Source organism: Neoarius graeffei, chromosome 15, assembly GCF_027579695.1.
Source record: "Neoarius graeffei isolate fNeoGra1 chromosome 15, fNeoGra1.pri, whole genome shotgun sequence".
In the NCBI taxonomy this organism is placed as follows: domain Eukaryota; kingdom Metazoa; phylum Chordata; class Actinopteri; order Siluriformes; family Ariidae; genus Neoarius; species Neoarius graeffei.
This window is the reverse complement of record NC_083583.1, coordinates 56542474-56569840: the sequence shown is the minus strand read 5'-3', so window position 1 is coordinate 56569840 and position 27367 is coordinate 56542474.

Here is a 27367-nt window from a genome sequence, read left to right as displayed (position 1 = left end):
AGAATGGAAGGAGGCGGTCCTTCTGGAGAATTTATGCACTCATGGCTTTACCTAGAACCCATGTTTCAGTTTTCTGAAAGGATGAAAGATTCCTTTAGTTTTAAATGTTTGCTTTGTTTCCTGAAAATGAACCACATCATAGCTTACAAAAACTCGCCATCCAACCTGCAGAAGCATCTTGAGGTATATAAATATTTTGTTCCAAGAGAAAGCTTGCAACGAAGTTGTCTGTGCTTTTAGAGCTAGTGATAATGTGGCAATAGCTATGCAGTCTGATTAGTCAAATGACTTTCTATGAATTTGCCTGCCAAGTTGCCATCGCCTTGTCCACGGCTAACGTTAACACATAGCTAGTTAACTTGGACGCTGTTAGTTAGCATGTAAAAACGGAGTTACGCTAACACGAATAACGTTAACTTATCTGAAGTGCTTTCAGAAATATGTTTTAGCATAATCTTGCCAAATAAACAGAATGTAGAAATCTTTCTTTTCTAGTAGCATTAGCTACCCAATATGATTTCACGTATGAAAAGAATTTGCTAGCATGTCAGGTGGAGCTTCACTGACTAGCTAGATTAAAGTTAAACCACCATGATGGCACAGCATGCGTTCATTTTGTGAATTCACGTTTCTGTCTTTGGTAACGGCGTTAGGTTTTGTAAGTGTTGTGGCAATAATACAACAATGCGTTGACAGAAAATGTACTTTTAATACTTAAGTATTTTTAAAAGCAAGTACTTCAGTACTTTAACTTGAGTAAAAATTTGACTGGACAACTTTCACTTGTATCGGAGTCACATTTGACCAGCGGGATCTGTACTTTGACTTAAGTAATGAAGTTGGGTACTTTGTCCACCTCTGCTCCTGCTTAAAAATACAGTTTATTCTGACCAACTATAGTATGTACTGCTGCCAAAACACAAGTGCTGGTCGAAATGAAATTTCTGAATTTCCCTACGTTCACACTGTCAAAAATGCTGTTCCTCTCCTGACGGTGGCTGTAAACAAAACCTCAAGATTGCTTATTTGAAAGTTTTTATTGACCTTTAAGGTTCAGGACCTTATGACAACTTGTAATTTTGGTGTTGCAAAACAGGCTGTGCTCATCTCAATAATGTTGTGAACAATAAGAAGCCAAGCAAAGCCTTATCAGCAACTCTCATCTCAGATTTCGGCTGGACTGGAGCCAGGTAACAATCAAATAATTGAATGGGGAGAAAACAAAGCCAGGCGCACGCTATAGTTCTGTGACTAGAAGAATGTGATGTTAAAAACATATGGAGCCAAGATTGGACACAAAGGCCTGATTGTACCACAGATGTCAGTGCCACATGCAGTCAAATATCACAGAGAGACAGATGCTCATGCATAGGGCAAGCAACCAAAATAAGAGAATTAAAGTTCTGTATTGGCGGGGTTTTTATACTGTTTTGTTTTACCAGGTAAAGTACGTCTTGGAAGAATAACTGTGTTTGTTTCTGTGCAGTGGCTGTCATTGTGCTTTGACATGTGACTGTCAGAACAGCTGTGTTTACTGCGATCAGCTAGCATTGTATGTGTGTGTGTGTGAAATTTTGGGGCCATATTCTTCAGCAGCTGGTTTTACACACACACACACACACACACACCCTTTGTCACATCATTCTTGAGCCCAAAACACCAAAGTGCATGATAACACCGCTGCACAAAGCCGCGTGCAGCTGCCCTCGTGCACAAAGTCACATCCGGACAAATGCTTCGTTCTGCAGGAAACCAGGGCTCCAGCTGAGTGCTGCACTTAGGTCACACCCACCACGTCTTCTCATTGGCTCTCCTGTCTCCAGGCTTATGTCTGCAGAGAACAGCCTCGCCAGCCAATCAGATCATGGTAAGAAGTCCCCTAATTTCCCCCCCCCAAGCCTGTTCTTTCATGTCTGAAGTAAACATTTGTGACATCATGAGGCATTTAAACTGATAACCACAGCCATTTAAAGGTACGTGGTTAACAGGCTGCCTGCTGACACGCTGCTAGAAATTGTTCAGCTCTCAAAAGCACGTTTTTCTTCACTGTTTTGTATAGTGCTGTTTTTAACACGCCCGCACACACACAAGCGTCAAACCAGAGGATCAGAACCTGAAACATGCTGCATGTTGAATTATTTCTAGCCTCAATTAGCCCCATTTTAATACATCCCTGCTTCAAAGAAAAAAAAAAAACCTTTGTCACATATACTTTACAGCACACTGCAAGTTTTTTCATCTTCGGAAGCTGCCATGATACAGCACTTCTGGAGCCAAGAGAGCTACTGTAAGGGACTTGCTCGCAGCACTTAGGCTCAAACCCATGACCTTCCAACCAGTAGCCCTAACCGCTGAGCCACCACTATGTTAAAAATCAGTTTAATCTATCAGTTGCCAAAATACCAGTCAAGCTCGTCAAACTGGTAGACTATCTCTGTCATCTGGTAAGTGCTGGTAGAAAAGAAACAATTTCTGATGCAGTATGCCACTCATGCCACTCGTGTGGGTGTGTCCACCATATCAGTGAGAACTAATTACAGGTAGGAATTAGAGATATGAGTTGGAAACTGGGGCGGCACGGTGGTGTAGTGGTTAGCGCTGTCGCCTCACAGCAAGAAGATCCTGGGTTCGAGCCCCGTGGCCGGCGAGGGCCTTTCTGTGCGGAGTTTGCATGTTCTCCCCGTGTCCGCGTGGGTTTCCTCCGGGTGCTCCGGTTTCCCCCACAGTCCAAAGACATGCAGGTTAGGTTAACTGGTGACTCTAAATTGACCGTAGGTGTGAATGTGAGTGTGAATGGTTGTCTGTGTCTATGTGTCAGCCCTGTGATGACCTGGCGACTTGTCCAGGGTGTACCCCGCCTTTCGCCCGTAGTCAGCTGGGATAGGCTCCAGCTTGCCTGCGACCCTGTAGGACAGGATAAAGCGGCTAGGGATGATGAGATGAGATGAGATGAGATGAGTTGGAAACTGTAGGAACTTTGGACCACATGCGCCATAGGACTGGTTCGGGAAATCATTCAAGCCAATCGTCTGGATTTGTTGTTTAATGTTCATAAACATCACCTAATTTGAGACAATTTCACTTCAAAATGTTGCCTGTCACACTGTTGATTGTGTTACCAGTAATAATGTTGTGTAATTTGCCTTTGAGAAAAGGTTCTTAGAAAATTTCAAATATCTATTTACCAGCTTAGTCAAGTGATGTGGAAAATAACTTAGAAGCAGAGACGCCTCTGGTTTTGCAGCTGATAGCTGGTCAGGCTAGACTAGATCTTGGCATCAGATTTAATGATAATGTGCACATGTACAATGCACATTTTGGTAATACACAACAAATGGACTACACTATACCATAGCATTCCTATTTATTCAAAATTAGACTTCATATTTAATACTTGATGCAAAAACCAACATGTAAAGTCAGATCAAGATAATCATGCGTGCTATGCAGTTCGTGTGATTTGGTCGCCTGTGGTAGAGTGGGACGGTATGGAAAAAAATAAACTGTTCTTTGTCTGTGGTTCACTGCATTCAACCACAAAAGCAGAGGAGGAAACAGTGGAGTCCTCCTACTTATCTGTCAATACAGAGAAAGTGTTTAATGCTACTCACCTCCATCTTGGAGGATAATTAAGTCAGTCTGCAACCCCCAGACTTTCTGTTACAGTGGTGGAGTAAAGAAACATGTATTTACTGCTTGCGTTGAACATTTCTAGCCAAGGACAACTGTTAAAAAAAATCACTTGTGCTGAATGTTTTGGAGGCAGGAAACAGAGAGAGAAAGGCTTATTTTAGTGTGTGTGTGTAAGAGAGAGAGAGAGAGAGAGAGAGCGCTAGTCCTTTGTTGCTGGTGGCATGAAATATTTAACCCAGGAAAGCACACACATGATTTGTTTCCTTTCCTCTCAGGCAGCATTTCAAATTACAGAACAAGCTATCATACTCAGTTAACACTTAATTCTAGTGGTCTTTGATGGATAGGAGTTAAGCACATGGTTTAATCAAGCTCGAAAGCGCCCTCACTTTTTCAGCCCAGCAATAACAAGCAAACAACGCTGACTTGCATTAATTCTGATTTCACACAACTTTCACCCAACCTACATAACCTTTTTTTTTTGCCAAAGAATTAATGCAAGGCGGCACAGTGGTGTAGTGGTTCGCGCTGTCGCCTCACAGCAAGAAGGTCCTGGGTTCGAGCTCCGTGGCCGGCGAGGGCCTTTCTGTGCGGAGCTTGCATGTTCTCCCCGTGTCCGCGTGGGTTTCCTCCGGGTGCTCCGGTTTCCCCCACAGTCCAAAGACATGCAGGTTAGGTTAACTGGTGACTCTAAATTGAGCGTAGGTGTGAATGTGAGTGTGAATGGTTGTGTGTCTATGTGTCAGCCCTGTGATGACCTGGCGACTTGTCCAGGGTGTACCCCGCCTTTCACCCGTAGTCAGCTGGGATAGGCTCCAGCTTGCCTGCGACCCTGTAGAACAGGATAAAGCGGCTAGAGATAATGAGATGAGATGAGATGAGATGAGATGAGATGAGATGAGATGAGAATTAATGCAGGCTTAAATGTTTGAATGGATAATAAGAAGAGGGTCATGTTAACATAACTCAGATCATCCGTGCATTGATGGTGGTGGAGCATCTCAGGATGAGCCTAATGTTACTATTTACAGTAAAGGAGCTTAAAATGTTCTGCATGCAGGAATGGACCAAGATCCTACACCAACTGTCTCTACCCATGTTAGAAATTACAGGAAGACTCAGCACTGTCATTCAGCCCAAGGCAGGTGTCACAAAATGTAGCTCAGTGGTTAAGGCATTGGGCTACTTATTGGAAGGTCATGAGCCTTTGGATCCTTGAGCAAGACCCTCATCTCCTTGGTTGAATCCTGTCTCAAACTGCTGTGGATGAAAGCATAAGATAAATGCAAGCTCAAAAATCTAACTTAGTGCATGCATTACTCTTCTTATATATCAATTTTTGTTTAAATAAGCAATTCCACTGAGACCTTTCCAAAAAGCCAGCAGGCAACTTACAATATAAAATACACACAGAGAACAAAATACATTCAATTTTAAACATCACTCCCAGACAATTAATAACAAGTGAAATTAACTTTTAGAAATGTCCCACAACCTAATAGTAAAATTAGTTTTTAGATTTAGATTGAATTTTACCAACAGGATGATGATATGGGAGAGCAGGGAGACTTGGGACAGTTTGTATTCCCATAAATTAACTTCAACGAATCAAGTTTTACAGTGGTGCTTGAAAGTTTGTGAACCCTTTAGAATTTTCTATATTTCTGCATAACTAGGACCTAAAACATCATCAGATTTTCACACAAGTCCTAAAAGTAGATAAAGAAAACCCAGTTAAACAAATGAGACAAAAATATTATACTTGGTCATTTATTTATTGAGGAAAATTATCCAATATTACATATCTGTGAGTGGCAAAAGTATGTGAACCTCTAGGATTAGCAGTTGATTTGAAGGTGAAATTAGAGTCAGGTGTTTTCAATCAATGGGATGAAAATCAGGTGTGAGTGGACACCCTGTTTTATTTAAAGAACAGGGATCCATCAAAGTCTGATTTTCACAACACATGTTTGTGGAAGTGTATCACGGCACGAACAAAGGAGATTTCTGAGGACCTCAGAAAAAGCATTGATGATGCTCATCAGGCTGGAAAAGGTTACAAAACCATCTCTAAAGAGTTTGGACTCCACCAATCCACAGTCAGACAGATTGTGTACAAATGGAGGAAATTCAAGATCATTGTTACCCTCCCCAGGAGTGGTCGACCAACAAAGATCACTCCAAGAGCACACTCCAAGAGCAAGGCATGTAATAGTCGACGAGGTCACAATGTTAATGTTAATGTTCATGAGTCCACCATCAGGAGAACACTGAACAACAATGGTGTGCATGGCAGGGTTGCAAGGAGAAAGCCACTGCTCTCCAAAAAGAACACTGCTGTTCATCTGCAGTTTGCTAAATATCTGGACAAGCCAGAAGGCTATCGGAAAATGTTTTGTGATGATGAGACCAAAATAGAACTTTTGGTTTAAATGAGAAGTGTTATGTTTGGAGAAAAAGCAAACATTGCATTGCAGCATAAGAACCCTATCCCATCTGTGAAACATGATGGTGGTAGTATCATGGTTTGGGCCTGTTTTGTTGCATCTGGGCCAGGACGGCTTGCCATCATTGATGGAACAATGAATTCTGAATTATACCAGCGAATCTAAAGGAAAACGTCAGGACATCTGTCTATGAACTGAATCTCAAGAGAAAGTGGGTCATGCAACAAGACAACGACCTTCAGCACACAAGTCGTTCTACCAAGAATGTTAAAGAAGAATAAAGTTAATGTTTTGGAATGGCCAAGTCAAAGTCCTGACCTTAATTCAATCGAAATGTTGTGGAAGGACCTGAAGTGACGAGTTCATGTGAGGAAACCCACCAACATCTCAGAGTTGGAGCTGTTCTGTACGGAGGAACGGGGCTAAAATTCTCTCCAAGCCGGTGTGCAGGACTGATCAACAGTTTACCGGAAAACGTTTAGTCGCAGTATTGCTGCACAAGGGGGGTCACACCAGATACTGAAAGCAAAGGTTCACATACTTTTGCCACTCACAGATATGTAATATTGGATCATTTTCCTCAATAAATAAATAAATGACCATGTATAATATGTTTTGTCTTATTTGTTTAACTGGTTCTCTTTATCTACTTTTAGGACTTGTGTGAAAATCTGATGTCTTAGGTCCTATTTATGCAGAAATATAGAAAATTCTAAAGGTTCACAAACTTTCAAGCACCACTGCAGATGACATCAGAAGTTAGGATGTTGCCTTTTAGAGTAACCAACTTCTTTTGGCGCCATGAAGCTGGACACTGCAGTAAGGTTTGTGGCAGTTAAATATTTTTGTCAACCAAAACTTGTATTTTCTACTTCACCTCTACCTCCATTCTATGGTATTATGTACGCTGGTGAATTGGGATTTGTTAGGAGTTAAAGTATGTAGCATAGAGATACCAGATATGACATTATTTATTCAACTTAAATTTCTGGGAAAAACATTTAAAGATTTTTTTTTCAAAATGTCCAGATGGAGAGTTGGGACAGTTCATCATGTTACAGTTTTTTCTTATGGTTACAAATCTAAAATTGTTTAAAAAGGTTTGTTAAAAATGTGGGCATGTACCTGCATGAGGATTAAACTCATTTCATTCCTTCTTGAGAATGATCTGTTTTGTCAGTAAGGTTTTGGGTAAACTGACATTTTTTCTATTGCTGTACCAGTACTGTGTGTTCATACAGTGCGTATGGTACAAGTTTTGATCATAAATAAAAATTAAACATGTAGGATTAAGCTAGTGTTTTATTTTTGTTCCATGCTCATCACTATGTCCCAAGTCTCCCAACATAATGTCTCATTTCTCCCCTCAGTGTCTCATTGCAAAAAAACAATGACAGAAAAAGTGAAGTCTGAAGGCCAGTATATGTGACAAGCTGAGAAATTAATGTTGTGGTAAGAGGGTATAGTAAATCCTCTCTAATGCAATAGTAACTGATACTGCAAAGAATTTCACACAATCTACAAAAGCTGAAAACTTGTCCCAAGTCTCCCCACACTGCCCTATTGGTTAACATGTCCTACATTTACTATTTTAAGCACCGTGACCCTTGGCATGGCCCATCTGTGGAACATGAAGGGTGTGGGGATAGTAGTGTGTGTCCTTTACCAAAATAGATTTCAGGAAAGCGTGTTTACACCCTAGCTGCTTTTGAATTTTGGTAAATTAGGTGACCGAGTTCATTGACTCAACTGCCCGGGAGCAAGATGTGTGGTACTTAATTGCAGTAAATCTAAAAAGTTTCATATGGGCAAAAATACACTCGCTGTTTTTATTGTTTTGGCATTGATACTTGTTACATTGGAGCACTTTTGAGACTAATGTGCTTCCCTTGAGCCAAACACATACCAAGCAGAGGGTTTTGTTTTATGCTCAAGTTTGGCCAGTACGAAATGTTACTCAGATATTTCTCAGAATAATTTTGGGAGTTGTTTTCCGGCCCCATCCAGCATAAGACCTGATTTGATTGAAAACATGTGGCCACTATCATTCAGCTTTTACCATTTCAACACTCAGACATACTCTGAGACAGTATCCACGCAAAAGCGATTTGTATTCTTCTAGAAGACAGTTGAATCACACAGCTGCTGCTCAGAAATTTAGAAGGAAACTTGGGAAAGAGCAACCGAAAGGGCCTGAGCATGAGCAATACAATAAGGGAGAGGAAGTGGAAATGCATGTGGGTGATGGTGGTTGGGTGTGACGGCAGGACCGGCTGCTCTGGTTTGCGGTTTTTGCCTGGAGCCCAGCGCCAGAGCTGGGTGGAAGGGTTACAGAGGGGGGGTGGCAGGTCCTGCTGGCTTCAGAGTGTTGTTTGCCGTTTAAGGAGAATCAGTGTCTGGGATGAAATGGCTGTGTGAACATTGGTCCCGTGCCAGATTTTGGAAAACAAAGTGATCTAGTTACTACTGAAAAGAAGACACTCTTGCCTTGAGAGACCATCTTGTTTATCATGCACATCAGTAAAATACCAAAATGCTTGATGAAATACCTGACAGTTTTGTGAGCAGCAGACATAAACAAATGACATCATGCAATAAATCAGACTATGAAAAACAAACTGAGCTTCATAGTTCAAGCTAAATAATCTCTTGCTGAGTGTGAATGTAAAGCCTGAAAACATATGACCAATTTACATAATCAGACCTTGGAGCATGTTGCAGAAGGCTTTACCTGTTTCGCACTTATTTTGCCATTTTATGGTCTTAGTGGCATTCTTCAGTTCCTGGTTTTTCAATTTGTATGCTATCTGTGTATTATACACCATTTTGACAGTCGTCTTATTTTGTTTGTCTTCCAATATCATATTTCTTGGAAGTAATTAATTACACTGAAGGACACATGGCTAGATAGACATGCACACACAACAAGCCAGAGCAACAAAATAAATAAAGCGCTGATTAAGGAGACTAAACGATGCCACCAGACATCAGGCAGGTTTATCTTTCTACTGAGAGCCACATGGACAATGTTGAAAACCTTTGACTGTCTTTATTCTGCAGTGACCATTTCTTGCTGTGTTTGCTGTGGTTTTCAGCATGAACAACACGTGCACCGTGTGAAAAGGGGGCTTGCAAAAATGGGACTTGGCAAGAGGCCTCACACAGCTGTTCTGCAGAAACGCTTCCAAAAGAAACACCGTTTATCGGTTCAGGACCCCTGAGGGCTGAGGTGTTCATCCTGTAAGCAGAAAAATGGACAGGGGGAAAAAGGAAGGGCTCAAACATGGAGAATATGATTAACGTTTTATTTTTGTTGCAAAAGTTAGAAGGTTCTAGACATTCTGAACATAGGTTGAAGGGATAAGAGGGAAGAAGATCTTGGTGTGACAAGTTTTTGATTTGCAACCCACCTTTGGCTGTTTAAAACTGTACCAATTAATGAATTTCCAGCAATTGAATGTCAAAGAATTTGGGTAACGTAGGCTTAAGACCATAAAACTTTACAGAAACATGCAGGAAAGAATTTAAAGCCTGTGAGGTTTCTGAAAAAATAATTACTGCTTGAATTGTGTAATGGAAAAACAAAATGCCAAACCATCCCCTGCAGAAGGAATTGATTTCTCTGGGTGGTTAAAACAGTTTCTTCATAGTTTGGACATCATTACAGCTTTTATGATCAGTTATAGAATATAACATTTAGCCCTGAGTCATGAAATTATTGATTCATGTCAGGAATTGGAACTTGAGCTGCTTGCTAAACATGACTTCTGCACCTGGACGTCTCGTCTCATCTCATTATCTGTAGCCGCTTTATCCTGTTCTACAGGGTTGCAGGCAAGCTGGAGCCTATCCCAGCTGACTATGGGCGAAAGGCGGGGTACACCCTGGACAAGTCGCCAGGTCATCACAGGGCTGACACATAGACACAGACAACCATTCACACTCACATTCACACCTACGGTCAATTTAGAGTCACCAGTTAGCCTAACCTGCATGTCTTTGGACTGTGGGGGAAACCGGAGCACCCGGAGGAAACCCACGCGGACACAGGGAGAACATGCAAACTCCAACAGAAAGGCCCTCGTCGGCCGCGGGGCTCGAACCCGGACCTTCTTGCTGTGAGGCAACAGCGCTAACCACTACACCACCGTGCCTGCCCGCACCTGGACGTACTTTACATTATTCATGAGGAAAGGTCAGATGTCGTGAACTCTGGCTTCACAGTCAACGCTTGGCAGCAACTGTGATGTTTACACACAGGTGTAAATAATAAATGATAACAAAGCAAAATAGCAGACTTTGAGTTGCTCAGGTATAAGATGGGAGAGAAGATGACAGCCTCCACGCGGCCTCCCCTGTGAGTAGTGAGAAATGGTACAAGACCAATTCATGAAACTAATGTTGCCGAAGAATCATCGAGCTGGCAGACCAAGGTACAAGCCAAGGTCAAGATCATGACAGAGAACATCCTCCTTAGAACGGGCGGATACCCCCACCATCGAAAACCAAGGCTTGTCAGTGCTCCAACTCAACGTCAAGGGCCTTACCATCGCCAAACTCAAAGTCATCAGACATCTCGTCGATTCCAATAAAGTGTCAGTTGTTCTCCTGCAAGAGACCCACTGGGTTTCTGATGACTACCTCAAGCTGCCTGAGTTCCTCCTCACTGGGTCCATCCACAGCAAGATGCATGGAATGGCAACCTTTGTCCAGGAAGGATTAAGTTGGTCAGCCACCAGCCACTCTCCACCTGGCTGCAACTTTGTGTGGCTGATCACCAAAATCCAAGAAACATCTGTTGTGAATGTGTACAAGCCCCCACCAACAACGCTGATTGTAGCATCACTTCCACCTGTGCCTGCTCCCGTCATCTATGCAGGTGATTTCGATTGCCAACCTACAGATTGGGGTTGCAACCACACATCACATGATGGTGAAGCGCTGAGTGAGTGGGATTCTAACATTGAAGCACTGCTGGTCTTCGACCCAAAAGAGCCCCCAAGCTTCGTTTCTGCACGCTGGAACTCTTACACCAACCCAGACCTGGTCTTCGCCGTATGCCGTAGTAATGACCTGAAACCGGAGAGACATGTCTTGGACAGGTTCCCCCATTCACACCACCGGCCATCCATCATCAAAGTACTGTCGCTGGTACAGCCGGGAGCTGGCAAACCGGTCAGGAGATGGAATTTTAGGAAGGTGAACTGGCTGTTGTTTATGGCAAAAATGGAAAGAAGAACTGCTGGTCTGCTGGACCCAGAAGCAGCTGATGTGGATGCTGCATATGCCGCCTACTGTAAAGTCCTCCTAAGGGCAGCAAAGCACAACATCCCGCGTGGCTATAACAAGAACTACATCCTGGGCTGGGATGAGGAGTGCAGCTGCCTGCTGCACCAACACCAGCAGGCAAGCTCCAGGGAAGAAATGGATGCAACAGCAACAACCTTACTGCAGAAGCTGGACGACACCCGAAGGACTAGGTGGACTGAAGTAGTGGAATCTATTGACTCCACCCACTTTAGCCGGAAGGCGTGGCAGACCATCAACCTGCTCTCAGGGAGAAAAACAACATCCCACAGGTGTCAGGTGACAGCAGATGCCATTGCTTCCCAGCTCCTGAAAAACGACCGCTTCCCAGATGCAGACAAAAACGTCACACGACTGCTCTCGTGTGAGGTATCGTCTCTCTCCAGGGCAGCCAGCATCAATGCCAACCTCTCAGGAGACTTCACAGCAGCTGAACTAAGTGCAGCAATTAAACTGAAGCTGGGCAAGTCACCAGGTCGAGAAAATATCCACCCAGAGTTTGTCATACACCAAAGTGAAAGAACATCTTGTTGGCTATGCTCGTTCTTCTCAGCATGCTTCCGGAGGTCCAAGCTTCCAAAAACCTGGCGCCGTGCTTCTGTCATAGCCTTGCCAAAGCCGAACAAACCCACTGAAGATCCAAAGTCCTACAGGCCCATCTCTCTGCTCTGTGTCCCATATAGTAAGATCCTGGAGAGGCTGATTTACAGCCGCATCGAGCCAGTGGTGGACCCACAACTCCCACTGGAACAAGCCGGCTTCTGCCGAGGCAGGTCAACGGTGGATCAGGTAACCCTACTCACTCAGGACATCGAAGACAGCTTTCAGGATAACAAGAAAGCTGGAGTAGTATTCCTGGACCTGACAGCCACCTATGACACCGTGTGGCACAGTGGACTACATCTGAAACTGTTGAGGACAATCCCGGACCGGCACATGGTGAGGTTCATCATGGAGATGCTATCGAACCATAGCTTTATCCTACAGACCAGCGATGACCAGACCAGCAGGCTCCAAAGGCTGAAGAACTGTGTCCCGCAAGGCTCCGTCCTCTCACCAATGTTGTTCAACATCTACATTCACGACCTGCCGGATACAATATCTACCAAGTACAGCTATGTGGATGATTTGGCCATCATGCAACATGGAAGGCGATGGAAGATGGTCTCAACCGAGACATGAGCATCCTGGCAGACTACCTCCAGAAGTGGCACCTTCAGCTCAGCATGGGCAAGACAGTGTCTGCAGCATACCACCTCAACAATCAGGAAGCAAGAAGGGAACTGGACATGTATGTTGGCAACAACCGCCTGGAGTTCCAGCAAGCCCCCAAGTACCTCGGTGTACGCTTGGATTGGACACTGTCCTATAAGCAACACCTGGATGAAGTGAAGGCCAAGGTAACAGCAAGGGTCTTGCTTATCCGCTGTCTGGCGGGTTCGACTTGGAGAGCTTCCCCCCAGACCCTTCACATATCCATGCAAGCCCCTGTCCTACCCATAGCCGAATACTGTGCCCCTGCCTGGAGCAGAAGTCCACAAGTGAACAAGGTAGATACCGCCATCAACAGCACCCTCCGTATAGTAACTGGTTGTCTGAAACCCACCCCTGTGTCCCACCTGCCAGTCCTTGCTGGAATCGCCCCGGCCAGTCTCCAACGGGAAGCAGCTACCCTTACCCTGGCAATAAAAAAGCCCGGAAGTACGACTGGCACATCCTGCACAAAGCCACAATAACACTGGCTCCACCAGGCAGGCTCAAGTCTCACCATCCCTGCAACAAGGCAGCACAAGAGATGCTACAGTCTATCCCTGAGGACTTGTCCAGAAACACCTGGCTAGTAGCATCCTGGAAACAGACGTGGGAGATGGCTGGGCCCTCCCGCATCCAATGATACATCAGAGACCCAGGAGGTGGTGTAAAAGGAGAAGACCTGCCATGCCACCTGTGGACCTCACTGAACCGTCTACACACTGGGGTTGGCCGCTTCAAGTAATCTCTGAAGAAGTAGGGCCTATCGGACAGCGTGGCATGCGAGTGTGGCGAACCTGAACAGACTGCTGAGCACATAATCACCAGCTGCCCCCTATAAAGCCCACCCTCAGAAGCTGGCCTTTTCGACTTAGGACCAGAGACGAGAGCGTGGCTGCACGACACTAAGTTGGCCGATGAGATACGAAAGAAGAAGGTATACGATTTTGTGACGTTTACTTATCCAGTCCACTGTGAATACCCTGAGAACATCATTGTGAAATTCACAGATGACACAAGGGTGGTCGGGATGATCACAGAGGGGAACGAGGCGGCCTACAGAGATGAGGTCCTTAGACTCAGCGAGTGGTGTGCCTTCAACAACTTGGCGCTGAACATCTCCAAAACTAAGGAACTCATCCTGGACTTCCGACGGAACAAAGCTGCCCCTGCCCCCCTGTACATCAACGGTGAAAGCATGGAGCGAGTGGAGTCCTTCAAATTCCTTGGGGTCCACATCTCTACTGACCTCTTCTGGGCAGCCAACACCACCGCACTGGTTAAAAAGGCGCAGCAGAGACTACACTTCCTGAGAGTGCTCAGGAAGGAGCAACTTGACACGAACCTACTGGCGACCTTCTACCGGTCAGCCATTGAGAGCCTGCTGACCTATGCTGTGTCAGTGTGGCACTCAAGCTGCACAGAAGCGGACAGAAAAAGACTGCAGAGGGTGACTAACACAGCACAAAAGATCATCGGCTGCCCTCTACCTCCCTTGTCCACCATCTACAACTCCCGGTGCCTAGGCAGGGCAAAGAGCATCATAAAAGACTATACACACCCTGGCTTCCACCTCTTCGACCTGTTGCCCTCTGGCAGGCGCTACAGGGCCATACCAGCCAAAACAAACAGACTCAGGGACAGTTTCTTTCCAAGAGCTGTCACAATACTCAACTCAAGTTTGCACTGAGGAACTGTCATGCTTGAACACCACTGACAAGGTCACCATCACCACAATGCTGCTAACCACTTGATCTCAAACCTAGTCTCTCCTTGTCAGACTGTAAACTGTCATATTTGCACTGTAAATGTCACAAGACAGTCATATTGCACTATCATATCAAGTCAGTTCATCTGTTCTTAGACATCCTCTTCCTTTGTCATTTTAGGTACTGTAAACTGTCATATTTGCACTGTTAATATCATAGCTATCTGTAAACTGTCTTATTGCACTATCATACCAAGTCAGATCATCTGTTTTTTAGTTGCCTACATACTGAAAATAGGCGTCTGTACATGCCAATGCTACCTCTATCACTCGATGCAGCTAGTCACTTTATTCTCAACCCTGTTACTGCTATGCACCTGTGTTCCTTCAGGGACTTGCACAAGTTTATGTATAGTTGTCAGTAGTTTTCTAGTAGTAGTTTTATATTAGTTTTATTGTACATATTTTCCTGTTTATTTTAGTATTTATGTGTGCACTTTATGGTGAAGCTTTAAATCTCATTGTACTTGTATAATGACAATAAAGGCTTTCTATTCTATTCGTTAGGATTCGGTTGAGGTTAGCGTTGACACTTTTCCTCATTTGTATTAAAATGGAATGAAATTCAAACACATCTTCGTTTTCCTGACTTCAGACAAATTTTTACTGAAATCAGGCTGTTTGAATTATGCTCTAGTGTAATTTCTTGTCATCCCAAATAATTTGAAATTTCTCAAACTGTAATATACAACATAGTAAGCTAACTTTCCCAGCTAGCAATGTTAGATGTTTGGTTTAGCGTGTCATTAATTTATTCTCATCTCATCTCATTATCTCTAGCCGCTTTGTCCTTCTACAGGGTCGCAGGCAAGCTGGAGCCTATCCCAGCTGACTACGGGTGAAAGGCGGGGTACACCCTGGACAAGTCGCCAGGTCATCACAGGGCTGACACATAGACACAGACAACCATTCACACTCACATTCACACCTACGGTCAATTTAGAGTCACCAGTTAACCTAACCTGCATGTCTTTGGACTGTGGGGGAAACCGGAGCACCCGGAGGAAACCCACACGGAGAACATGCAAACTCCACACAGAAAGGCCCTCGCCGGCTACGGGGCTCGAACCCGGACCTTCTTGCTGTGAGGCGACAGCGCTAACCACTACACCACCCCTAATTAATTAATTAATTTTACAGAAACAAACGTTAATCCAGGTTTACTACAAGTACATATAGCCATGTGTACTTTAAGATAAATACACAATGTGTCAAATAAACCTGCTGTTTCACTCCATAAGCTAATGTTTCCTACTTTTTTTAGTACATGGATGGTATATAAAGTAGCAAAACATTAAATGTCCTTTTAACATAATGTATTTTCAGTATATTATGTTTATTTTACAAGCTAGCCAGGTGTACAGACTTGAAATGATTTCTTAATTGGTATTCAGTCTGTTAAAGTGTCTTAGCTTCCTTAAAGAGTGCTACTTGGAAATCTTTCCAACAGGAAAAATGCTCTGTTGTTGGATTCTTCTTCTAATGTTAACCCTTGTTTTTCCCCAAGCATGTACTCGTTATCGTTAAACATGTTAGCTAACTAGCGTAACTAATCTGATTGTAATGTGTGCATACACAGTATGTCTTTGCAGAAAGAGGTTTTGGGCAAACTTTCAGTTGAGGGGTGTGGGACCGAATGGTAAGGTCAACTTTTCCAGTAGAGGAAGTTAGCAAGAACTGATAACATCACTTCCAGCAGCCTTAACTGTAGTTGATGATGTGAATATCCTGAGGAAAGTGGTTTAGAAGTGCAAACTCAGCAACTCTGCTTCTTGAGACCTTTTGGTCTATAGAGTTTAGTTCAAACCACAGTCTAACACACACCTGGCAGTTATGATCCCAAAGACATGCAATAGCTGAATAAAGCATTGTACTGACTAAGGCTGAAGCCGTCACACACTTTTCAGCCCACTGCTAGAGAAATGCTGACAGCGAGTGAGTCAGGAAAAGCTGGTATGAGAAATACAAGTCAGAGAAGGGTACTAAGGGAAGATTGAACCCACACACACAACCTACAGAACAATCCATCATTATGTTTACTTAGTCAATTTTCGTTTCATGTCAGTTTAGCATAACAGCAGGTTCCCTTACATTCTCACCGAGCGCTAGTCGACTCGATGAACTCTGAGTGAGTGTAGTCATCTGGGATTATGTAACTGATTTTTAGCCCTTGTTTTTGTCTGAAGTTTCATACCCCCTCACATTTGGCAATAATAAAGCACAATACCTCAAGATACGAGCGTATGCTAGAAGTAAACACTGCAATTGCTATCCATGTGACATCTCAGATTTTCTTATTAAACCTCCAGTGGCATCCATGAGCCCTATGGGAATGAAACGGGAATCCTCTGTGACTTTCTAGGAATTTGCACCCACATTAAATGTCCTGCTCCAGTCTGAGAGGGAGCAAGAGCAGACTTCTGGAATAGCCTTGTGGGTCAGTATGCACTGGTTCAGACCGGTTCCTCTTCCCTTAAGTGCAGACGTGTAAACAGACAGCTGGGAAGCAGCCAACATTAGTCACTGTTCTGTCTTTAGGGAGAGAGAGAGGGTTGGACAGAGAAAGAGAAAGAGAGATACAGATTTACTTACATTTATAAACTGCTTCCCCGAGGCTGAGTGAGAACAAAGAACAAAACAGTGAAGGCACGCCATCATGTTCGTGGAATGAGGTGAAGATTTGAAGGCACAGACAGTACAAATTTTTCCACTGTTGCCAGTAATATGACAATAACAGCTCTTGGCTTATGTACACCCCCAAATCAGAAGTTGGGACAGTATGTTGAAATTGAATTTAAAACTGAAAACAATGATTTATAAATAATCTTTTTTCCTCTATGACACTCAAAACAAAACACCAGCCCATTATTTGATGTTTTACCGCATGAATGTTATTGTTTTTCCAAAATAAACACATTTCAATTTTGATTCTTGCAACACATTTCAAAAAAAGTTGGGACAGTAACATTTATAATGCTGCCATTCTTTCTCACAGCACTTAAAAGATGTTTATGGACTGAAGACACCAAGTGATGAAGCGTCTCAGGTGTTATTTTGTCCCATTCTTCCTGCAAACACGTCTTAAGATGTGTAACAGTACAGGGTTTTTATATTTTTCATTTCAAATTTCGTGAAAATGTTCTCTACTGGGGACACAGGGGACAGGTACACTCTTCGTCCACAGCCATGCCTTTGAATCATCTCATCTCATCTCATTATCTCTAGCCGCTTTATCCTGTTCTACAGGGTCGCAGGCAAGCTGGAGCCTATCCCAGCTGACTATGGGCGAAAGGCGGGGTACACCCTGGACAAGTCGCCAGGTCATCACAGGGCTGACACATAGACACAGACAACCATTCACACTCACATTCACACCTACGGTCAATTTAGAGTCACCAGTTAACCTAACCTGCATGTCTTTGGACTGTGGGGGAAACCGGAGCACCCGGAGGAAACCCACGCGGACACGGGGAGAACATGCAAACTCCGCACAGAAAGGCCCTCGCCGGCCATGGGGCTGGAACCCGGACCTTCTTGCTGTGAGGCGACAGCGCTAACCACTACACCACCGTGCCGCCCCGCCTTTGAATCATTTAATGATATTATGCACTGTAGAGGGTGAAATATCCAAATCCCTTCATAGCTTTCTTTGAGGAACATTGTTTTTAAACATTTCAATAATTTTCTCATGCATTTGTTGACAAACTGGAGATCCTCGGTCCATCTTTGCCCCTCAAAGACTAGGGCTTTCCTGGATACTGATTTTGTACCAAATCATGGTTATAATCACCTGTTGACATCCACCTTGGCATATCACTACAGTGACGCGGCTGCTCTGACGGCTTCCGCCATCAAAGTGTCTAGGGAACGTTACAGTAGTGGTTTCCTGTTGCCTTCTACTGGATTATTATAGAGGTTTTCTCCTCTCAACCATTCACACCTATGGACAATTTAGAGCCACCAATTAGCCTAACCTGCATGTCTTTGGACTGTGGGGGAAACTAGAGCACCCAGAGGAAACCCACACAGACACGGGGAGAACATACAAACTCCGTACAGACAGGTCCTCACCAGCCACTGGGTTCGAACCCAGAACCTTCTCACTGTGAGGTGACAGTGCTAACCACTACATCACCATGCCACCCCTGTTGACATCACCTGTTTCAAATCGCATCATTATTTAACTGTTTTACCTCATTATTAGCCCAGAATTACCCCCGTCCCAACTTTTTTTGGAATGTGTTGTAGGTCTGAAATGCAGGAATGAAATGAAATGTCATCCAGACAAAACATGAAATATCTTGGGTTCATATTGTCTGCAATGAAATACAAGTCAAAGTAAATTTAGAACTCACTGCTTTATTTATTTATTTTAATTTGCATTTTCCATACGGTCCCAACTTTTTCTGATTTGGGATTGTACTGTGAATACTATACACTCACTGGCCACTTTAATAGGAACTTGTTCTTGATTCTAAGATTCCTGGTCTTGGCTGCAAGAGTGGAACCCAATGTGGTCTTCTGAGATGCTTTTCTGCTCACCATGGCTGTAAAGAGTGATTATATGAGTTACTATATCCTTCCTGGGAGCTCGAACCAATCTGGCCGTTTTCCTCTGATCTCTCTTATCAACAAGGCGTTTGTTTCCATCCACAAAACTGTCACTCACTCAGTGTTTTTTTTTTCTGCACCATTCTGTGTAAACTCTAGAGACTGCTGTGTGTAAAAGCCCCAGGAGATCAACATTTACTCAAACCAGTCCATCTGGCACCAACACCCATGCCACAGTGAAAGTCACAGAGATCATACTGTAATCTTTCCCATCCTGATGTTTGGAGTGAACATTAACTGAAGTTCTTGATTTGTATCTGTATGATTTGATGCACTGTGCTGCTGTCAAGGGATCGACTGATTAGAGAACTGCATAAAACCGCAGGTATATGGGTGTACCTAATAAAGTGGATGGTGAGTTTATTTAATCTCAGTGAATTCTTATACTTTGCAACTAATCACTTGTGGTTTTATTTTGAAAGATACTGTTATAATATTATCCTGTAGTTTTTATTTTAGCTTTATCTGTAAACGTGTGTAATAAACAAGCTATTAAAAATGTAATTCGAACAGGAAACCACTTGAGCAGCGCTGACTTCATGGTCCATAGTTTTCCAGTAAAGATACTGGTTTATTTCCCAGCTCCTTCTGCAGTTTATTTTCACTCCTTTGATGTAGCAGATTTTAAAATAGCCCAGTGACACAGCCAATGTGACCAGTAACCTAATTAGGTGACTTCCAAAAGAAGCTACCCCAGTTCATTGGGTTGTGCTCCTCTATTACAGACTGACTGGCATGTGGATGATCTTGGATTTGTGCCTGGAATCAGACTTTAAGGTCCTACAACAGTCTTTGATTTCAATGTTTTGTGTTAAGGACATGAGTGATGAAGGTTAATCCCTGTGTCATGTATCTTAGTAGACCAGGTGGTCAAATTTGTATAATATGTTGTATCGTATATGGGGCGGCATGGTGGTGTAGTGGTTAGCGCTGTCGCCTCACAGCAAGAAGGTCCGGGTTCGAGCCCCATGGCCGGCGAGGGCCTTTCTGTGCGGAGTTTGCATGTTCTCCCCATGTCCGCGTGGGTTTCCTCCGGGTGCTCCAGTTTCCCCCACAGTACAAAGACATGCAGGTTAGGTTAACTGGTGACTCTAAATTGACCGTAGGTGTGAATGTGAGTGTGAATGGTTGTCTGTGTCTATGTGTCAGCCCTGTGATGACCTGGCGACTTGTCCAGGGTGTACCCCGCCTTTCGCCCGTAGTCAGCTGGCATAGGCTCCAGCTTGCCTGCGACCCTGTAGAACAGGATAAAGCAGCTAGAGATAATGAGATGAGATCTTGTATATGGGGCGGCACGGTGGTGTAGTGGTTAGCGCTGTCGCCTCACAGCAAGAAGGTCCAGGTTCGAGCCCCGTGGCCAGCGAGGGCCTTTCTGTGCGGAGTTTGCATGTTCTCCCCGTGTCCGCGTGGGTTTCCTCCGGGTGCTCCGGTTTCCCCCACAGTCCAAAGACATGCAGGTTAGGTTAACTGGTGACTCTAAATTGACTGTAGGTGTGAATGTGAGTGTGAATGGTTGTCTGTGTCTATGTGTCAGCCCTGTGATGACCTGGCGACTTGTCCAGGGTGTACCCTGCCTTTCGCCCGTAGTCAGCTGGGATAGGCTCCAGCTTGCCTGCGACCCTGTAGAACAGGATAAAGCGGCTAAAGATAATGAGATGAGATAATGAGATGAGATGTTGTATATGAGGTGCAATGAGAAAGTTCTAGGACTGTATCTGCTGTGAACCAACAGAGTGCAGCAAGGTCATGCGCATGCAGTAGGAGCAAGCAGTAACTCTCACGAGTCAGTATGCCTCATGACGTCATGTTGTTTTTGTGATAATGCACAAGTGCGCATTTGTGATCGCACCGTAGAACCCTGAAATGCTTCAGTAAGCCTAGAGCAATGAAGCAATAAGCTGGTTGAGGTGATTTGAGTGGCATTCATAGTTCAAGATCAGCAGGACTTCACTACAGGATGTTGTTCTTCCCCTTTTGATGCACAAATTCCACTCAAAACACCTTGTCCAGCTCATTGCCTCGATGCTGTAAGCTTGCTGAAGCATTTCCAGGGTCTCTGTTTCTGAGCCACTGAGTTTGTTACAGAATTTGATGTTTGCTCTCTGGTCCATATTAAAATTGTAAATTCGCAAGTGCACATTATAAAAAAAACAAAAAAACCAAAACCAACACATATAACACAGGTCCCGATACTGACTCATGAAAGTTATTGCGCCCTACTCTCCTGATGCACGTGCATGACCTTGGAACTGATAAAGCAGACCATTATGAAGTTTTGATGTTGCATTTGTATGATTAAACATCGGGCAGTGGTGTATGAAGAAAGAAGAAAAACACCTCAAAAAGTATTAATATTCATTTTATTTTAATGAAATCCTGCAGTCATGCATATAAGCATAAGCAGTTGCGAACCGTTACTATTAGAGCTGGGACTTCAGCTCAGCCAAAACTTAGCCAGACACCAAAAAAGCAACAGGGCAAAGGATTTTGCAAGGGATTAGCGGCAGGCTGCCAGGTCGCTCCATTGTGTGTAGTTGTCGATGTTGATTTTAAAAGTAACGAAGTAAATTACACAGGGAAATGAATACTTAAGTCTGAGTGAAAAGTACTGGGGCAAGTGTGTGTAACCAACTATAACCAGTCAGTTACTCTAATAATTATTAAAAGTCTCTGTGTGGCTAGTAGATGATGCAGAGGAGGCAAAGAGTTGATCTGTTAGCATTTATTCTGGAAAACAATGAATGACAGGGCTATCAACATACAGAGACAGGGGAAAGAATTCTGGCATCCTAATGACAACATAATACACCAGTTAGCACCCAGCCAAATGGCCACTCAGATAAACACTCAACTTTTCACACGGAGTTTTACGACGCTAATTACTTAAAAAGTATGGAATGGATTTTGATGAAATTTGGTGTCCAGCTTCAGTCTAATCCTAGGTTCAAGTGATTTGATTCTGATGTTGATAAATGTGGCTTGGTGGAGGTATGCATTCTGCCATGTACCCTTCGAGTTTAATGCTGTGATATAATACAGACAGACAATAATACTTTTTAAACATTAGAAGAAAACTTCTGTCCTGATTCATATATCCAGTATGTACTGTTACATATCCACACACCAGTATAAAACTGATAGGAATGAACTAAGCAGCGTCAAGTCTCTTTCAGCTGAAGATAAACTTTCCCTTCCTTAATTCTTTATCGGTCTTTGACCTGTGACTGTTCATTTCTGGATAGAAAAAGAAGAAAAGAGATTATACAAACCTGGCATACAGCACAATTTCATACATAATAATCCATCCATTATCCAAACCACTTATCTTGTGCAGGGTTGCAGGCAAGCTGGAGCCTATCCCAGCTGACTATGGGCGAGAGGTGGGGTACACCCTGGACAAGTTACCAGATCATCGCAGAGCTGACACATAGAGACACACATCCATTCACACCTACAGTCAATTTAGAGTCACCAGTTAACCTAACCTGCATGTCTTTGGACTGTGGGGGAAACCGGAGCACCCGGAGGAAACCCACGCAGACACGGGGAGAACATGCAAACTCCACATAGAAACGCCCTCATCAGCCACTGGGCTTGAACCCAGAACCTTCTTGCTGTGAGGCCACAGTGCTAACCACTATACTACCATGCCACCAATAATAATAACGATGATGATGATGATGACGAACGGATGGTTGTTGGGTTCCGTAATTGTTTGTATTCAAGTTTTGAGAATGGCAGATTGAACTAGACTGCATTTCCGCAGAGAAAATGCAAAGTGTGCTTGCTGAGCTGTAGCAGAACAGCTATCATGCTAGCATGCTAAAAGCTAGCATGCCAACATACTAATGCCAACATGCTAACAACTAGCATGTTAACAGTTAGCATACTAACATGCTAACAGCATACTAACATGTTAAAAGCTAGCATGTTAACATGTTAATGCTAACATGCTAATAGGTAACATGCTAATAGATAACATGCTAACAGCTAACATGCTAATGATTAACATGCTATTTGTTAAAATTCTAACACATTAAGGCTAATATGCTGACAGCTAACATGCTAACATGCTAATGGCTAGTATGTTAACTTTTAGCATGCTAACACGCTGAGGGTGACATGCTAACAGCTAACATGCTAACAGTTAGCATGCTAACATGCTCAGGCGAACTCGCTAACAGCAAACATGCAAACTCTGCATGCTACCATGCTAATCTTAACATGTTAACAGCTCTCATGATAACATGCTAATGGTGAACATGCTAACAACTCGCGAGCTAACAGCAGGCATGATATCGTAATGGGTAACATGCTAACAGCTAGCATGGTAACGTGAATGCTTATATGCTAATTGCTATCGTGTGTGCGTGTAAGTATTCCTAATAAAGTGGCCATTGACTGGAAGTTGATTTGCTGTCAAAGTCTCAAATGAGCAGATCCTTGCCAAATGCATCATCACCTATGGGGGAAGGGAGGAATGACTCAGTCAAGCTTCCATTGATTAGTGGCAAAATGGAGAAAAAATGGACGGATGAAAAGCAAGACAAAGCCGAGTGTGGGTCAGAACCGATATGATGTGTGTGATGGTGATTTGGCCTGAGGTGCCGTATGAAGTTTGGTGGATGTGTGGTGAAGTGTTACTGAGCAAAACTCCATTCATTTGAATGGGGCCAAAAATCAATGGAAGCCTATGGAGGTAAAAAGAGATGCGTGAAAACCAAGGAAAAGACGAGTGCAGGTCTCAGATGAGGGGATGGATCTGTGCGGGGACTTGGCCTGAGGCATCAAGTGAAGTTTCTTGAAGTTTGGTCACTTGGTTAAAAAAATTGATGGAGAGTGAAAGTTTTTCTCCTGAAACACCATTCATTTTCAATGGGGCCAAAAATCAATGCAAGCCTATGGAGGAAAAAGGGATGAGTAAAAAGAAAGGAAAAATATGAGTGCGGGTCAGAACCGATTGCATGTATGTGTCGGGGGAGTTGGCCTGAAGTATCACATGCGATTTGGTGCATCTGTGATGGAGCATGTCTGAGTAGGACGATTCGATTCATGAGCCATATTCATTCTCTATGAGAAAAAACCAAAAGAAAAACGACAAGAACAAGAGAACGGGCGCGTTAATCCAAAACCTGTATACAAATACACTACACCACTTCGGGCCAGACGTCTCAGAGTTGGAACGGTGTTTCTATCTCTAACACCCTAGGAGGAGGAGTGGATCCAAAAAAACATGTCGGAATAAAGCAGAATAAGTAAAAAAGAAGAACATACATAGTGTGCTTGCCTTTGGCAAGCACACTAATTAATAATACCCATGCATATGCCACTCAGCGATTGGCTTCCTCACGGGCCTAGGAGTGACATGACTGAAAACAGAGACCAGGTTCAAAGATGTTTCTCAGTTTATTCTCAGTCAAACATTAGTATATAATCACACATAAGGGTGTGGTGAAACAAACATGATTGGTCAATTCAGAACATATGTTTTTCTATGATTGGTTAAAACATGGCAGCAGATACTTGACTGTGGCAGAGAGGGCATGGTCGAGCGTTGGCTGTGAATGGCGAGGAGTCGGGTTAAACCAGCAGGTCACACTTGATGAGTTACACCTGTGTTTAATTACTGACTGTCTATTCATGTACTGTATGTCTTTCAGATGGCCTGTAATGAGCGAGAGAGAGCTGAGTCACCCAGCGCTGTGTTTGCGTGAGAGTGAAAGTCACTGAAAAGCGACCACAGAAAAAATAAAATGCACCTTGCGTTGTTAAGCCTGTCTCACCATTCCTCATTTCCCAATCCATGAGAGTGTCACACTGGTGCTGAAACCTGGGACTGAGGAACGGTGAGACAACCTGGCTGCTGATTCAACCTGACTCCTCGCTGTTCACAGCCAACGCTCAACCACACCTTCGCTGCCACAATGACATGCATAGAAACAGATACAGGAGTTCAGAGTGCTAGCAAGTAAGAAGTTGACCTTGGGAGCAGAATAACAGTTTTTATGCTGGTTGGAACATCCTGTCTGTTATGAAAAACAGAGAAACAGGTGTGCCCCAAAGGTTAGTCTTATCAATGCCCTATTAGGTCCAGCAGGGACCTGTAGCACAGCCTCAGGACAAAGTACATGATCCAAGCACCCCAAAGACAGGCCCTGACCCAAGCCCTCCCCCAACAACAGTCACCAGAGTCAACTGGCCGTGCAATTACGGAGTCAGGCTGGGATGCAGACAGATCCCCAGGGCACCAGACTGAGAACTAGCCCAGATGTTTAGTACTATACACAGTACACTACACCTCATCCTCCAAGCCCTCTACAGGACCAGTAACGTAGACTGAATTAATCATTTTTGTCATTGTGCAGTCAGTGACAGCAGAAAGACAGAAAAACTAATGCCCTCCGCATTTGGGGTAAAATTGAGGCTTAGAACAAGGAGGATGAGGAATGAGGGAAATAGCCCCGACAATAATAATGAGGAAATAATGAGTACATTAAGTCTTGTGATCAAACAGAGTACAGAAACGTGTTCTGGGAGTCAAGTCAAAACGACAAACATATGTGGCTGCAAATCAGTGAGCGATGAATAGAGAGTTACCACACCACGGATTGTCCAATAATTACAGTGGTACTTGAACGTTTGTGAACCCTTTAGAATTTTCTATATTTCTGCATAAATATGACCTAAAACATTATCAGATTTTCACACAAGTCCTAAAAGTAGATAAAGAGAACCCAGTTAAACAAATGAGACAAAAATATTATACTTGGTCATTTATTTATTGAGGAAAATGATCCAATATTACATATCTGTGAGTGGCAAAAGTATGTGAACCTCTTGGATTAGCAGTTAATTTGAAGGTGAAATTAGAGTCAGGTGTTTTCAATCAATGGGATGACAATCAGGTGTGAGTGGGCACCCTGTTTTATTTAAGGAACAGGGATCTATCAAAGTCTGATCTTCACAACCCGTTTGTGGAAGTGTATCATGGTACAAACAAAGGAGATTTCTGAGGACCTCAGAAAAAGCGTTGCTGATGCTCATCAGGCTGGAAAAGGTTACAAAACCATCTCTAAAGAGTTTGGACTCCACCAATCCACAGTCAGACAGATTGTGTACAAATGGAGGAAATTCAAGATCATTGTTACCCTCCCCAGGAGTGGTCGACCAACAAAGATCACTCCAAGAGCAAAGCGTGTAATAGTCGGCGACGCCACAAAGGACCCCAGGGTAACTTCTAAGCAACTGAAGGCCTCTCTCACATTGGCTAATGTTAATGTTCATGAGTCCACTATCAGGAGAACACTGAACAACAATGGTGTGCATGGCAGGGTTGCAAGGAGAAAGCCACTGCTCTCCAAAAATAACATTGCTGCTCATCTGCAGTTTGCTAAAGATCACGTGGACAAGCCAGAAGGCTATTGGAAAAATGTTTTGTGGACAGATGAGAACAAAATAGAACTTTTTGGTTTAAATGAGAAGCATTATGTTTGGGGAAAGGAAAACACTGCATTCCAGCATAAGAACCTTATCCCATCTGTGAAACATGGTGGTGCTAGTATCATGGTTTGGACCTGTTTTGCTGCATCTGGGCCAGGACGGCTTGCCATCGTTGATGGAACAATGAACTCTGAATTATACCAGCGAATTCTAAAGGAAAATGTCAGGACATCAGTCCATGAACTGAATCTCAAGAGAAGGTGGGTCATGCAGCAAGACAACGACCCTAAGCACACAAGTTGTTCTACCAAAGAATGGTTAAAGACGAATAAAGAAGAATAAAGTGAATGTTTTGGAATGGCCAAGTCAAAGTCCTGACCTTAATCCAATGGAAATGCTGTGGAAGGACCTGAAGCGAGCAGTTCATGTGAGGAAACCCACCAACATCCCAGAGTTGAAGCTGTTCTGTACGGAGGAATGGGCTAAAATTCCTCCAAGCCGGTGTGCAGGACTGATCAACAGTTACCGGGAACGTTTAGTTCCAGTTATCGCTGCACAAGGGGGTCACACCAAATACGGAAAGCAAAGGTTCACATACTTTTGCCACTCACAGATATTTAATATTGGATCATTTTCCTCAATAAATAAATGACCAAGTATAATATTTGTGTCTCATTTGTTTAACTGGGTTCTCTTTATCTGCTTGTAGGACTTGTATGAAAATCTGATGATGTTTTAGGTCATATTTATGCAGAAATATAGAACATTCTAAAGGGTTCACAAACTTTCAAGCATCACTGTATATGATTGATATGACAAATTAAAAAAGCCTTGACCTTAAATATAACATCTCTGAAGACCTAGAAGGCCCTGATGGTTCCCCTCTGAGCATAATTTCATGCATCATAAC